This window comes from Podarcis raffonei, chromosome 10 (genome assembly GCF_027172205.1).
Source record: "Podarcis raffonei isolate rPodRaf1 chromosome 10, rPodRaf1.pri, whole genome shotgun sequence".
Taxonomy (NCBI): Eukaryota; Metazoa; Chordata; class Lepidosauria; order Squamata; family Lacertidae; genus Podarcis; species Podarcis raffonei.
Window position 1 is genome coordinate 12,446,300 of NC_070611.1, and position 14,131 is coordinate 12,460,430.

The following is a 14,131-nucleotide window of genomic DNA, read 5'->3' on the forward strand; positions in this document are numbered from 1 at the left end:
AGCATAACAGACCTAACACTATAAGAATACCAATTTTTAAATGTCCAATCAATTATGGCTATTTCTTTTTTCTTTCTTTTTTTTAATAAATTTTATTAATTTTCATCCAGTTATACATTTTATCCCGAATACAACAAATTATGACTGTTTTGGACTTCCTTCAGCGTCTCTGACAATCATCCATATTTATACTTTTAATACACATTCCCTTCTTTCGTATTGCCATTGTTCCTCCTTACTCCCATTATTTCTGATAAACAACACTTATTTATTTTTTACAGTGCCTCTTGAAATCCCACTAGCGTTGTATTTACACCACATATGTTTTTCAGATAATCCACAAATTTTCCCCAGTCCTCGATGAACTTTTGGTCTTTAGTATATCTAATTTTCACAGTTAATTTATCCAGTTCCGCATAGTCTATCAATTTTAATCTCCATTCTTCTATCGTCGGTATCTCCTCTTGTTTCCACTTCTGGGCCAACAGGATTCTGGCTGCCGTTACAGCATATTGGAAAAGCTTACAGTCCTTTCTTCTTATGTCCTTTCCTACAATACCTAAAAGAAAAGCTTCGGGTTTTTTCCACAAAAGTATATCTTAACATTTTTTTCATCTCATTATATATCATTTCCCAAAAGCTTTTCACTTTCTTACATTCCCACCACTGATGAAAGAACGTCCCTTCTTTATCTTTGCATTTCCAACATTTGTTATCAACCTTATACATCTTTGCTAGTTTTACAGGTGTCATGTACCATCTATAAAACATTTTCATCACATTCTCTTTCAGTAACGTACATGCCGTAAATTTTATATTCTCTTTCCACAATTTTTCCCATTCCTCAAATTGTATATTGTACCCAAAATCCTTTGCCCACTGTATCATTACCGATTTAACTATTTCTGTTATGCCTGGCACATGGCGATGGCAAGAAATATTTAGCCCTTCTTTGTAAAGGCCACATCTTTCAGTGCATTTCAGGCAGGCTTTTAGAAATAACTGTCAAATAAATACCTTTCTTCAACTTCACCTACAAGCATCTACATTGTAGACCCCCCAACTTCTGTCAGAGGAATTGTGAAATTGCCCATGACTTGCTATGATGCTTTAATGCACATTTTCATGAAATACTGTGTGGAGACCAAAGGGCTGGTGTCACTGTAAACATGCATCAGGAAAAAACCCACAACATTCCAAGGCATTTGTGAGGAACTCATAAAGAATGGAAGATGTCTACATTATTATGGGCCCTACAAACAGATTATTGTCATGATTTCTAAAATTCATGGAGTGGTTGTTGTTGTTTAGTCGTTTAGTCGTGTCCGACTCTTCGTGACCCCATGGACCAGAGCACACCAACCACTCCTGTCTTCCACTGCCTCCCACAGTTTGGTCAAACTCATGCTGGTAGCTTCGAGAACACTGTCCAACCATCTCGTCCTCTGTCGTCCCCTTCTCTTTGTGCCCTCCATCTTTCCCAACATCAGGGTCTTTTTCAGGGAGTCTTCTCTTCTCATGAGGTGACCAAAGTATTGGAGCCTCAGCTTCACGATCTGTCCTTCCAGTTTCAGGATCTGTCCTGTTCAGGATCAGCTTCAGGATCTGTCCTTCACTCAGGGCTGATTTCCTGATGGAGTGGAGAAGTTACTAATTGCTAATGTTGCAATGAGAATTTGATAAGGCAGAACTATATTCTGGAAGGAAGGTTTTTTTAAATATATATATATATAAACAATAAAAGGTGGCTATTTTCAAATCACAGAAGAGGGAACCAGCTCGTCTTAATTGCCTTGCTCAATCAGGAAGAAGCTGAATGAAAGATGTTTTTACATGCTTCATGTGCTATTTCATAGATGGCTGCTGAAGTGGTGCAGTGTTCAATAACTGTGGAAACTCAAGCTATTCTGAAACTTCAAATGACCTTTATTTCAACAATTTGAAGAAGCATAGGGAAGAGAAGCAAAGCTGATTCTGTAAAAGGGGCTAACACTTTTTCTTTTCTTTTTTAAAAAAATATCAGTGGAAAGGAGAGGGTGTGGTTCTTAAGAACTCTTATTTGGTGGCCAAGGATTCTTTATTTTCTTTAAAATTTTGTAAATGCACCACATGTGGTCTCAGTAGTACAGGGCTCCTTTAAATATAACATCGTATCCTGGTGGAGCTTCCTGAAAAGATCATGTGAGCATGCTTTGTAGGCATGGGCTGATGCCCATCATGGTAAAGGTAAAAGGTAAAGGACCCCTGGACGGTTAAGTCCAGTCAAAGGCGACTATGGGGTCACAGTGCTCATCTCGCTTTTGAGGCCAAGGGAGCTGGCGTTTGTCCACAGACAGCTTTCCGGGTCACGTGGCCAGCATGACTAAACTGCTTCTGGTGCAACAGAACACCGTGATGGAAGTCAGAGTGCACAGAAACACAATTTACCTTCCTGCTGCAGTGGTACCTATTTATCTACTTGCACTGGTGTGCTTTCAAACTGCTAGGTTGGCAGAAGCTGGGAAAGAGCAATGGGAGCTCACCCGGTTACGGAGATTTGAACCGCCAACCTTCCGATCAGCAAGCCCAAGAGGCTCAGTGGTTTAGACCACCTGCTCCCAACATGGATGTTATGAATAGAATGAGGACATGGCCATCAAAGTGGTTCCAGATTAATATCGGCTTCATGCAGTTGCCTGTTGATGACCATGTAGAAAGTGCCACTGATTATGAAGACCCTTAAGTATAGCAACATGACGAAGGAGGGGCTCTAGGGTTGGCCCTACCATCGGGCAAAGTTAAGGGGCTGTCTCAGGCAGCAGATGTTGAAGGGCACCCATTTCTCCTGCGCTTCCCCAATATGGATAGATCAGGGGGCACAAATAATTCCTCATGGGTTAGATGCAGCAAAAAAGCAGGGGGCAAGTCATGCATAAACCCACAAGACAGACAATGTCATAACAAGCATTCTGCTCTGGCTCAGTTGTTTGGTATTTGAAGGCCTATTAGTGGGGAAAGACAGCTGGGAAAAACAACAACACATGTCTGGTAACCAATGCACCCCTTGGGTTTCAGATAGCACATGGTGTCAGATAGACACCTGACCATTAGGTCCGGTCGTGGGCAACTCTGGGGTTGCGGGACTCATCTTGCTTTATTGGCCGAGGGAGCCGGCGTACAGCTTCCAGGTCATGTGGCCAGCATGACTAAGCCGCTTCTAGCGAACCAGAGCAGCCCACGGAAACACCGTTTACCTTCCCGCCAGAGCGGTACCTATTTATCTACTTGCACTTTGATGTGCTTTCGAACTGCTGGGTTGGCAGGAGCAGGGACTGAGCAACGGGAGCTCACCCCGTTGTGGGGATTCGAGTTCTAGAAAGCTATTTTTATGGCCCTCTAATGGCTATGGTAGCTTATTTACCAGAAGTCATGTATTTAGCTTTAACTCTGGAAGCATATACTCAATTCTGACCAAACTAAGCCTCCTATGCTAGTTTGGTCAAAATTGAGTCTTCGTTTCCAGAGTTTAATGCTAAATACTTACGGTAAATGAGCCACCATAGACACTAGAGGACCATGAAAATTTGTGTTGCTAGCTTTCTATACTCGTAGTGTCAGAAACCAAAGGGTCTCATTGGTTGCCAGATGTGAAATATATTGGAATTATTTTTAGTTCTCCTACCCCACTATATATCTTTGGCTGTATCGGAAGAGAAAGGAGACAGCATAGATTATGTTTGCTCCACCTACTGATTGGAAAGAAAGCGTTTCTTGGAAGATAATTCTATGCATCTTCATGGTACATGATGGGTCAGGGAATCTGCTAGGACTGCCATGCGTCACGTTTTTGTAAATCTGCTGCTTTGCTTCAGAAAGCAAAATCCCTTGTGGGGACTGGTTGCTTTCTTCTCCTGTGTAAGAAACCAAGCAGCCTTTAAATCTTTCTAAATCTACTCAGGAACTTTCCCCTTTAAATAAATTTCAAGGCAGTAAGGAGTAATTCATAGCACAAATGCTTTTAAGAGTTGGACACAATATTATAGGGAGTTATAGCAAGCTTGTTTCTTTAGTGTGCGCCAGCTTCCGTAGCAACTTCTAGCAGTGACCATTCATAGTTCCTTCGCTTTCTGGTCTTTACCTTAAATGGCAGAGTGCCGGAGGCAAGTGTAGTTACGACTGCAGTTAATTTCTGGAGTGGAAACCTAGCCTCATTGAAGTGAATGGCAATATTGCCCATTAAACTACACTAAGTGTGCCGTTTAGCTCTCTGTATCAGATCGATTAAGAAGATAACCAAAGAGCTGCCTTTCTGGGTCAGCCCAATGGTCCGTCGAGCCCAGATTTCCACCTCTGACAGTGGCCAGAACCGGAGGCTTCGGAAGAAATGAATGAGAAGTCACAGGGCAGTAATGGAGTGATCCATCATTCCCTGTCGTTCAACCCCAGCTTCCTGTAATAAGCAGTTTAGGGATGCCTTGGCAATGAGGTTGCTCTTAAATCTTTCTGAAGTTTTCACCTGGGAGGATGAAAATTTCCAGCCTTGGTCTTTGCTCGAAGACGAATGTTTATGGAAAGCTGCGAATGTCTGGCTGAAAAATGTATTACAAAGGTGAGCAAGAGAAACAAAACAAACTCCTTGTTTCCTCTTTCCCCTCCACTCTCTGTGAGTCTCTTACCTTGTGTATGCGTAACAGGAAACACAGAAAATTTGGGACGGTGTGGGGAATCTCCATAGATGGCCGATTGGAATTTGCAATTTTCAGGGAACTTTTAGTGCGCCTTCAAGTGTTGATGCAGTCTATCTGCACAGCGTTGCAATCAATGGAATATGCATTAAGCTTGGTTACAGATGGATCTTATTATCAGATTTATATTGCCTCTCATCAACACATTTCCCAAGGAGGCTTACAGGGCTAAGCACTAGGGTAGAAGGTAATAATTAAAAGCATATACAGAAACAATAAACTTCCATATTTTTTTTGGCAGAGTGAAATACAGTCAATTAGCAGCTCAATACAATAAAAACAGCTTACATGATGAGTGCCCAGATTTTGTTTGTTTGAAAACACTGGTTGTTCAAGCTATGTTTCTGTGGCACGTTGACTATATATGTCAGAATTTAAGCTTTTTTTTTTTTTACTATTGACACAACAGACTTTCATCAGTAATGGAGCAGAGGGAAAAGCCTGCAAAATGCAAACAAATTGTTGCCTATAGAAAGACTAATATTATTTTGCTTCCCTTTGTCAGTCTGCCACTAAATCAAATATATCTTTGCTATAATGGATATCATAAATTTCCTGGCATGTTTTCCCATTGCAACTATCATATTGGATGCTTATGGATTTCATGTTTTTTCAGGGTAATGCAAGCTATAATGATGGTGGATGATGAAGAGTGAAAAATAAATTGATTCAGTAAGATTATGGAAAAGCAAATATATGTACCAAACACTATTATCCTTTGAGCTTTATCCATACTTATAAATAGCTGAACTGCATCAATTGCTGTCAGTATGGGCTTCTTATTAACTGCAGAGGTTACACCCTATCCTCTGATGTACAGAAATCTAGCCGCGAGGATTGTTATTCACATCAAAGCTTAGAATATACATGAATTCTGTGACTGAGCGAGTCAGCAATTTGTCTATTAACCATTCAGCTGAGCTTCATCCTAGGTGTGTTGAACAAGCTACATCAGGCAACATCACAGTATTTTATAATATAGTAAAATTAGGATTGTCCTGGTGGATTACTAGTTAAACGTAGGTCACTTAGTAGGGTTCCCATGTATCTTCTTTTTCTAGGACATGTCCTCTTTTTCAGGGGTAAAATTTCTGTCTGGGTGGATTTTTAAAATTTGCCAAAATGTCTCTGGCTATACTTTCTGGATGAGACACAGACATAACTGATGGCTGAAGACTTGCTTTCCTCTTCTTTTCTCCTGCCCCTTTCTTCTCCCAGCCTGGGAGATCCTTCCTTCGCTGTTTCTCACACAGGGTCTTTCACCAAACATTGGTCACCTTCATCTGTATTCAAAACCCTCATGAACCCCGAGTAGAGGATAACAAAACACACACAGAGAAACAGAGCAAAGCAGAAGCAAAAACAAAGCGACAAAGGAAAATAAAAAAAAATAACAAAGAGGTGGAAATACTGAAGGAATAAAAATAATAATAAAGGAATTTTAAAAAGAAGGAAAAAGAAATAAGTGGCACCTGGGAGTGCCAAAAAAGGTTATTTATGTATGCTACTACTGCGGCCCGTGTTTTGTTAACCCCAAAATGGAAAACGAGTGAAGTCCCAACTAAAGAAGAATGGCGACTTAAACTGGTGGAATATGCACAGCTTGCAGCCCTAACATATAGAATAAGAGAACAAGAAGAACATAGGTTTAAAGAAGATTGGAAAATGTTTATTGAATATGTGGGGGGAAATTGTGTACTTTTGAAAACGTGGGCAGCATTAAGATAAATTCAACAGTGTGAATAAGTTTTGCTGGATGTCATAATGGAATAGTGAATGGTTTAGTTTATATAAAATACGTAGGGATTTATGTTGTGCAAAATGAACCATGGAACGAGAAGAAGGGAAGTCATTGATATTTTAAGGTTGTTTAAATGAACGTTCCGAAATGTAAAACAGAAAATTTAATAAAAATTATGCAAATGAAAGGAAGAAAGAAAAAGAAATAAGTGAAAAGGACTTCCAACTATCCATCTGTCAGTTGTCTATAGGCACGTAAGACAAACTAGTTCACATTTTCTGTGTTTACACAAATGCATGATTCACTGTAGATTTTACATTGATCAGTGAGTTTGACTAGATAACTTCTCCAATGTACCTTCCAGTTGTATGATTATATGTGCCACTGACCCTTAGTCTACTGTGCTCCCTCAAAGAAGATAAATGGGTGGCCCACCATTTTAAATTATAGATGCCTGAAAACCAATGGGACTTGTGGAAACATTACTGTAGGCTAGATAGCAGCCTCTGCTGGACTATGTGACGAATAGTAAGAGTTTTCAAGCAAATGGGCAGATATTTAACATTGTCTGAGTTCTTGTAGCCTGACCTTCCAAATGAATATTGAATTTCTATATTCTGTATATAATGCAGTAGAGTCTGATCTTAAACAACAACAAGCCTCATTTTCAGTTGCCTTGAGATAAGAGTGGTACATGAAAGCCTTTAGGGAACATTAAATGGTACGCAGCTAGTGAGATAGCTGTTCCCTATCAATGGCTAATAATGCAAATGAGAGGCATCTAAAATGGCAGGTTATTGAGTTGGCAATGCAACATGGCTCGCTGCTGAGCAGCTGTCACAAATGATATATTGTAAATAAGCATTTGTTCATTATTAAAAGCCTGTTAGTGATTTAGAGACTCTAGTGGCTTATTGGCAACTGAAAGAGCCAATCCATGCCCATTATATTTCTTTTAAAAAGCAATTTCTGTTTACATATTAAAACAAGGATAAAAAGGATTTTTAGAGAAAGACCAGCTACATTTCAAAGCTTTTTTTTTTTTGTCTTAGGAAAATGCACCTAGATAAATGCCAGATCATGGTGTTCTTAAGAGATGATAGCATCAGTTCATAAGCACATGACTCAGACTGTTTGGGGTCATGCTATATCTGTTGAAATGATCTGTCATCAGCCAAACACACCATTGTGTCCTTTCTCCCCTGCTCAGGTGGCCTTTAGCCAAAAGTACAAGGTGTGTGGGTCACCCTGCAAAAATGCTTGGCCGTTAACTTTAAAGGGGAGGTGCAAGACAGCATTTGAAGTACTCAGAAAATGCATAGAGAGATTCAAAATCCCCCCTTTGTAGTTTCAAAAACAGCCCCTCCTTTACCCCTCCCCCACCAATAGGTTTTCCAAGCAAAAAGATTTGGGTACCAGCACTCTAAGATGTTAGGCTTTCATTTCTGATTCAATGGCTAAATTATTTGAACAAACATTATTTTCGGTTTTCATCCCAGTGCCTTGACTATGGAGCAGAACTTGTATAATATTTGTTTGGATGAACAGTAGCAATGAATAAATCACATCTTGTTTTTTTAATGTCAAGATGAGTTCACAGGAACTAAGTCGCATGGTGATGAAAGCTAATATTTACATGTTTCTGCCATGGAGAGAGATTTTTTTTTTATAGGGAGGCAATAATTTTACATTTTGGGAATAGTAAAGCGTGGAGCAGGGAATGCAGCTTGAACTGGTAATAGTGTCTTTGTTTGCGTGCTGAGGTCCCCCAAAACACCCCTACCCCAATAACTCACACATCACTCATAAATTTTGTTTAAGGTTTTTGGCATAATTTTGGCCACAACTTTATTAAACATACAAATTGTGAGTGGTTGCTTAGGCATTGGTTATGACTATCTGCCCCCCCCCCTTGGGGGACAGCACTGACTCCCGGATTCCAGCGAAAGCCAGTGTGGAGGAACAAGATCAGGGATAACTGGAGCTGCGGCACAGACCCTCAGCTTCTCCCCACATGCTCCCAGGGGCTTACGCGGCCCAAACCCGATTCCAGGGGTTTGGACGAAAGGATGGTAAGCCCCTGAATTCCTTTAACGGAATTCCCGTGCAGCAGCAGCAGCAGCATTGGAGGGGCAGGCACAGCCAATCCATACCCCTCCACCAACCAATTTAAACCAATGCCTAACCGCCAACCTTACCAGTTGTGACGATTTGCTACGCAGTAGGCAAAAACCAAATGGCACACACTCATCAGCCAAATGGAAAAATTCCTACCAGGCCCCCGCACCAAGGCAGACGACTCCATGATAGGCATAGCAAGGTCAAAGCACAAGCCCAAACAAGGGAGGGCGGGCGGGTGATCCGGTGCCCACAGCGAAAGAGAAAGCAGCTTGCTGTGAACCTTGTTTAAATAACTTCTGTTCCCACCCCCAAATTGGCAACATCAAATTTACCCCAGCAACACCAACCACCAATCCAAGCCAGGCCCCTTCAATCTATCCTGCCTGGCAACTACGGGGTGCTTTGCCTGGCCCCATCCGCAACACGTGCTCTCCTTTAGTGAGAACACGCTATGTCAGAAATCATGTACAAAAATTGAAGGCTTACCCAGGAGGAGGAACGGGGAGGGGAAGTCGCAAAGGTTCAAGCCAAAATTTATCCTGAAAACTTCTGTGGACTTTCTAGCAGTTTAAAGACACGATTTAAAAACAAGTTCGGTAATTCTCCTAACAGCTAGGCCATCTGACACTTGTGAAGTGAGAGATAAGGCAATCAAGTCTTTGGCCTTAACAACTGCTGACTGCCTTTAAAAAATGAAAGATAAAAATCTCTGTGTCAGATGCTTCCTTATGTCCAAAAGCATGGCAAGCACACACTCTCTCTCTCACAGAAACCATACTGCTCTTTTGCCTGAAGAGTACACCTGTCAGTGTTTTTAAAGGAAACCTATAATGATGGTTGATTTTCTGGGGGCTGGGGAGGCCTGTTAAATTTTGGAGGATTATCAACCTGTCCTTGACTCAAAACTCTTCTAAATTTCAAATAGCCACGGTTTCTTGCTGCTGCATAGAAGCTAAAAGAGCTGAATAAATCAATACTGTGTGAAAAAGTTAGCAAGAACTTTAAGAAAAGAAAAAAAGCTTCCCTAGTTGTGTCTTATTTTTCCCCTTAATGATTACCATTTCTGCCTGACATCTTTTCTTGGTCTTTAGACTCTTCAACGCAGGCTGCCAGCTTTGACTAATTGGTAGCTAATTGCTGCTTGAATACGAGATGCAAGAAAGGTTTCTGCTTTGAGTCATTGTTGGACCTGTACTCTGCCTATCTTGCTATTTTCAAGTGGGTGTGTTTGTGTGTTTGCTTCAGAGCCCTAAGACACTGCATAGCAAGAAAAATGGAAATGTCGTATAACGTAAGAGCTTTTCAGTAATGCTATCTGCCTGAAGAAGTAGGAATTTCTCATTAAAATGAGGTCTTTTCAATATAACACCTTTGTAGCACTATGTTATCAAGATTACCCATTTGCCAACACACCCAAGAAGACTTGAGACAAGAAACAGGTTATATTTATTAAAATATAACTATAGAATCTATAGAGTCTGCAATCTACAGACCCTCCAAGTGTGCCTGTTTTCCAGGGACAGTCCTGGATTTACAGGAGCCATCCCAGTTTCTGATTTGATCATGGAATGTCCCACTTTTCCTTAGGATATCCCAATTTTCATTGGAGAAATGTTAGAGGGTTTGGAGTTATGTGACCCCTGAGCCAAGAACATACAACTATACAACCTTTAGAAGACATCTGAAGGCAGCCTTGTACAGGGAAGTTTAAAAACATTTCATATTATGTTATTATATATGTTGGAAGCTGCCCAGAGGGCTTGGAGGAACCCAGTCTGATGGGCGGGGTATAAATAATAAAATGATGATGATGATGGAATAGGACAGGCAAAAAGGGCTTTCCTTCCAAAAAAAAAAAAAATGCTCAACAACTTTGACCTGAACCCCCCAAAATGGGGTAGATCACTGCCAGTTTTTAACTCTGTGAGTATATCGCAGTCTCTTGGGAGTTGGCCAGCCCTGGAATAGGACATCTCTATTTTCATTGTGCTTCGGGGACCCCAGGTCACCCCCATAAATAAATTCACACAGACACTTATTTTAGTTTAAAAGTTGATGGGCAAAATTTAGGCCACAACTTTGTTGATTATATAATGTGACCGGTATTGGCTTAGGCATTGGCAAGACTATAACTGACTCCTGCCCCCCAGCAGGAAGTCTGGAAGGGTAAACACCAAACAAGGGAGCTACATCAATGTAAATCGACAGAAGCTCACCCCGGGGTTCCTGTGGACCTGGCATGGCCCTAGCCCCTCAAGCGGATTTTGGATGAGATCCACCCCCCCAGATTCCTTTACCGGAATACCCTATTCCCCTCCCACACACCTCACTAAGCCAATGCCTAACCGCCAAACAAAGTTGTGACAATTTGCTGGGAGGTAGGTGAAAGCCAAATGGCCAGTGCCAATCTGCCAAATGGAAAAAAATCCTACCAGGCCCCTGACATAAGACAGGCGACAAACCAAAGTCCCGAGCAAGGCCAGAGCACCGAAACCAAGAAAGGGCAGGTGGGCGGGTGTTGTGCAGTGCGAAGCAAGAGGCAGAGCCATGTCGCGCTGCTGCTTAAATACTACCCCCACAATTGTGCCATTCCAATTGATTGGTGCGATCCTGGAGCTATCCTGGATAGGACTGGGCAACGCCCAGCCCCAACGAGGTGCCCCAGGGTCCCACTCGCAAGCCAGACCCTCGTTGAAGAGGATTCCATTTGGAGAAATGTTGGAGGGTATGCAGTCAGAGTAATTCAACCAAAGTAATCAAAATCAATGAGGTTTGGGTAGCGAGGTGGACTGGTGGGAGGGTTCTAACTCTCCCATCTCCTGAGCTAGCTGCTAGCTGCACGCTAGGTTTACACAACAAGTACGGAGGAAATTCCTCTCCTTACACTGTGTGCTCCTTGGGTATATGAACCTGACATGCACACATTGGCCCCATTGGTCAACATTCGCCCAGATGCACCTGACAGACCCAATACCAGTCTGGCTCTGTTATTAGTTGGGTATTTTCCAAAATCTACTAATTCACCTGGACCAAATGCCAACTAGCCACTATTATTATTATTATTATTATTATTATTATTATTATTATTAACTCTTGAGAGTCCCATGGACTGCAAGAAGATCAAACCTATCCATTCTTAAGGAAATCAGCCCTGAGTGCTCACTGGAAGGACAGATCCTGAAGCTGAGGCTCCAGTACTTCCAAGACTCCCTGGAAAAGACCCTGATGTTGGGAAAGATGGAGGGCACAAGGAGAAGGGGACGACAGAGGACAAGATGGTTGAACAGTGTTCTCAAAGCTACCAGCATGAGTCTGACCAAACTGTGGGAGGCAGTGGAAGACAGGAGTGCCTGGAGTGCGCTGGTCCATGGGGTCACGAAGAGTCGGACACGACTAAACGACTAAACAACAACAACAACATACCACCCTATACCCAGTGGTCTCAGGGCGGTTCACAGAATAAAATCAAGATATAAAACCACAAAATACTTAATAAAAATAAAAACAGCAACCCAATAGCCCCCCCCTCAAAAAACACTTTTTTAAAAAAAGGGCGTAGGATGTAAATCGGATCAAGCAAAGGCCTGGTAAAAAAAAGGAACATTTTTGCCTGGCGCCTAAAGGTGTATAATGAAGGCGCCAGGCGAACTTCCTGGGGAGAGCATTTCATAGACAGGGAACCACTGTAGAGAAGGCCCTGTTCTAGAGGTGCCACCCTCTGGCCCTCTTGAGGAGGGGGCACATGAAGGAGGACCTCAGGAGATGATTGCAGGGTTCGGGTAGATTCATACGGGAAGAGGCAGTCCTTGAGGTCTTGTGGTCCTGAGCCGTGTAAGGCTTTATAGGTCAAAACCAACACTTTGAATTGGGCAAAAGATGACTCCAGTCATTCAGGCAACACCCAACAGTTCAACGTTGGTGAAAAAGACGTGACGTGGGCCAATTAGTGCCACCCTAACAATTCTACTCAGTCCCCTTCGTGAAGGCAATTAGTAGACCCCACCCCTCAATGAGAAGAGGGGATTTTGTGCAGTGCAGTGGTCTTAAATAGTCTGATCTCAACTTCTCTCAGCAAATGCACCCCCTTGCCCTTTATGGGAAAAGAACAGAATTACGCATCTTTTTTTGGGGGGGAAGCTAGTATCTCTTTTTAAAATAATAATAATAATATTTCTTTAAAAATTCCAATCAAACCAAATTATATATTCCAAATTATACAAATTATCCAATTATCAAACAAATCCCAATGTTATGCCTAATTATAAATTATTATTATTTTTTAGCTGACTTCCCATGCTTCGAGATCAGAGGGAATCCTAATCATTACATAGTTCTACTGCATTTCAAAATATAGTGGTACCTCGGGTTAAGTACTTAATTCGTTCCGGAGGTCCGTTCTTAACCTGAAACTGTTCTTAACCTGAAGCACCACTTTAGCTAATGGGGCCTCCTGCTGCCGCTGCACGGCTGGAGCACGATTTCTGTCCTCATCCTGAAGCAAAGTTTTTAACCTGAAGCACTATTTCTGGGTTAGCGGAGTCTGTAACCTGAAGCGTATGTAACCTGAAGCGTATGTAACCTGAGGTACCACTGTATTACAATAACCCCCTCAATACATTCTGATGCTAATTCTTCACTATTTTCAACAGCCTCTGCGTCCATTCTGCAAGTGAGTTTAAGTCCAAATAAAATGTTTCTGTGTGGATTTTATGTTTTTACTCTTCTTCCTTCTAGTCCAAATCTGTAGTCCAAGATTCCCCTCTGTAAATTCGCATCCTCTCTTCACAAACTGGTGTTCCTGCCGAATCAGTCCAGGAGCCTTCCACTGCAGGTAGCTGCCATATCGGCACACAGTCCAGATAAAATCATATCATGGTGTCTGCCCAATGTTGTTCCTAAACCAGCTGCTATTCAGACATTAGCTTTTCCCAGGGATAGGGGTTACCAAGTAAACTGGAAGTACAAGTATTGAAAAGTAAAATGTTAGAGATTCCCCACTCCCTGGGGGGAGCTAGTATCTCACACCGCTGTGGCATGTGTGTGCATATTTGTGTGAGCATATGGATCTTTTCCACTAAAAATGGTGACCTGCCAAAGGTGCAGTCTTTGTGGTTTTGCTGCAGCAGCATGGAGAATGCTATAGGAAGTGTCTCCCACAAGGCTGGGTGAAGTTATGAAGGAGCCCTAACTAGAGATGTTGGAGAATCTCATCAGAAATAGAAGCAGGAATGGAAATTGCCTCGATGTGCATGTTCCCTGGAGGGCAGGAATGGAAATCACACAAATGAAGACCTTTTCAAGCTTACTGATTGGTGTGTCCCCTAAGCTCCCCTTATCCGATGGGACAAGTCACTTTTTATCTTGGCAATGGTGGCTGCTGATTCCTTTTCTTGCCATCTAGTTCAGCTCTTTGAAACCTGCCCAGTTCCACCCCAGCTTGTTCCCAATGCCCTAGCCTTCCACTGACTTCTTAAAACCACCAGTTTCAAATCAAGTCTATGATCTCCATAGCTGTCTTAGGAATTTGATTTACATTCTTCTAGTT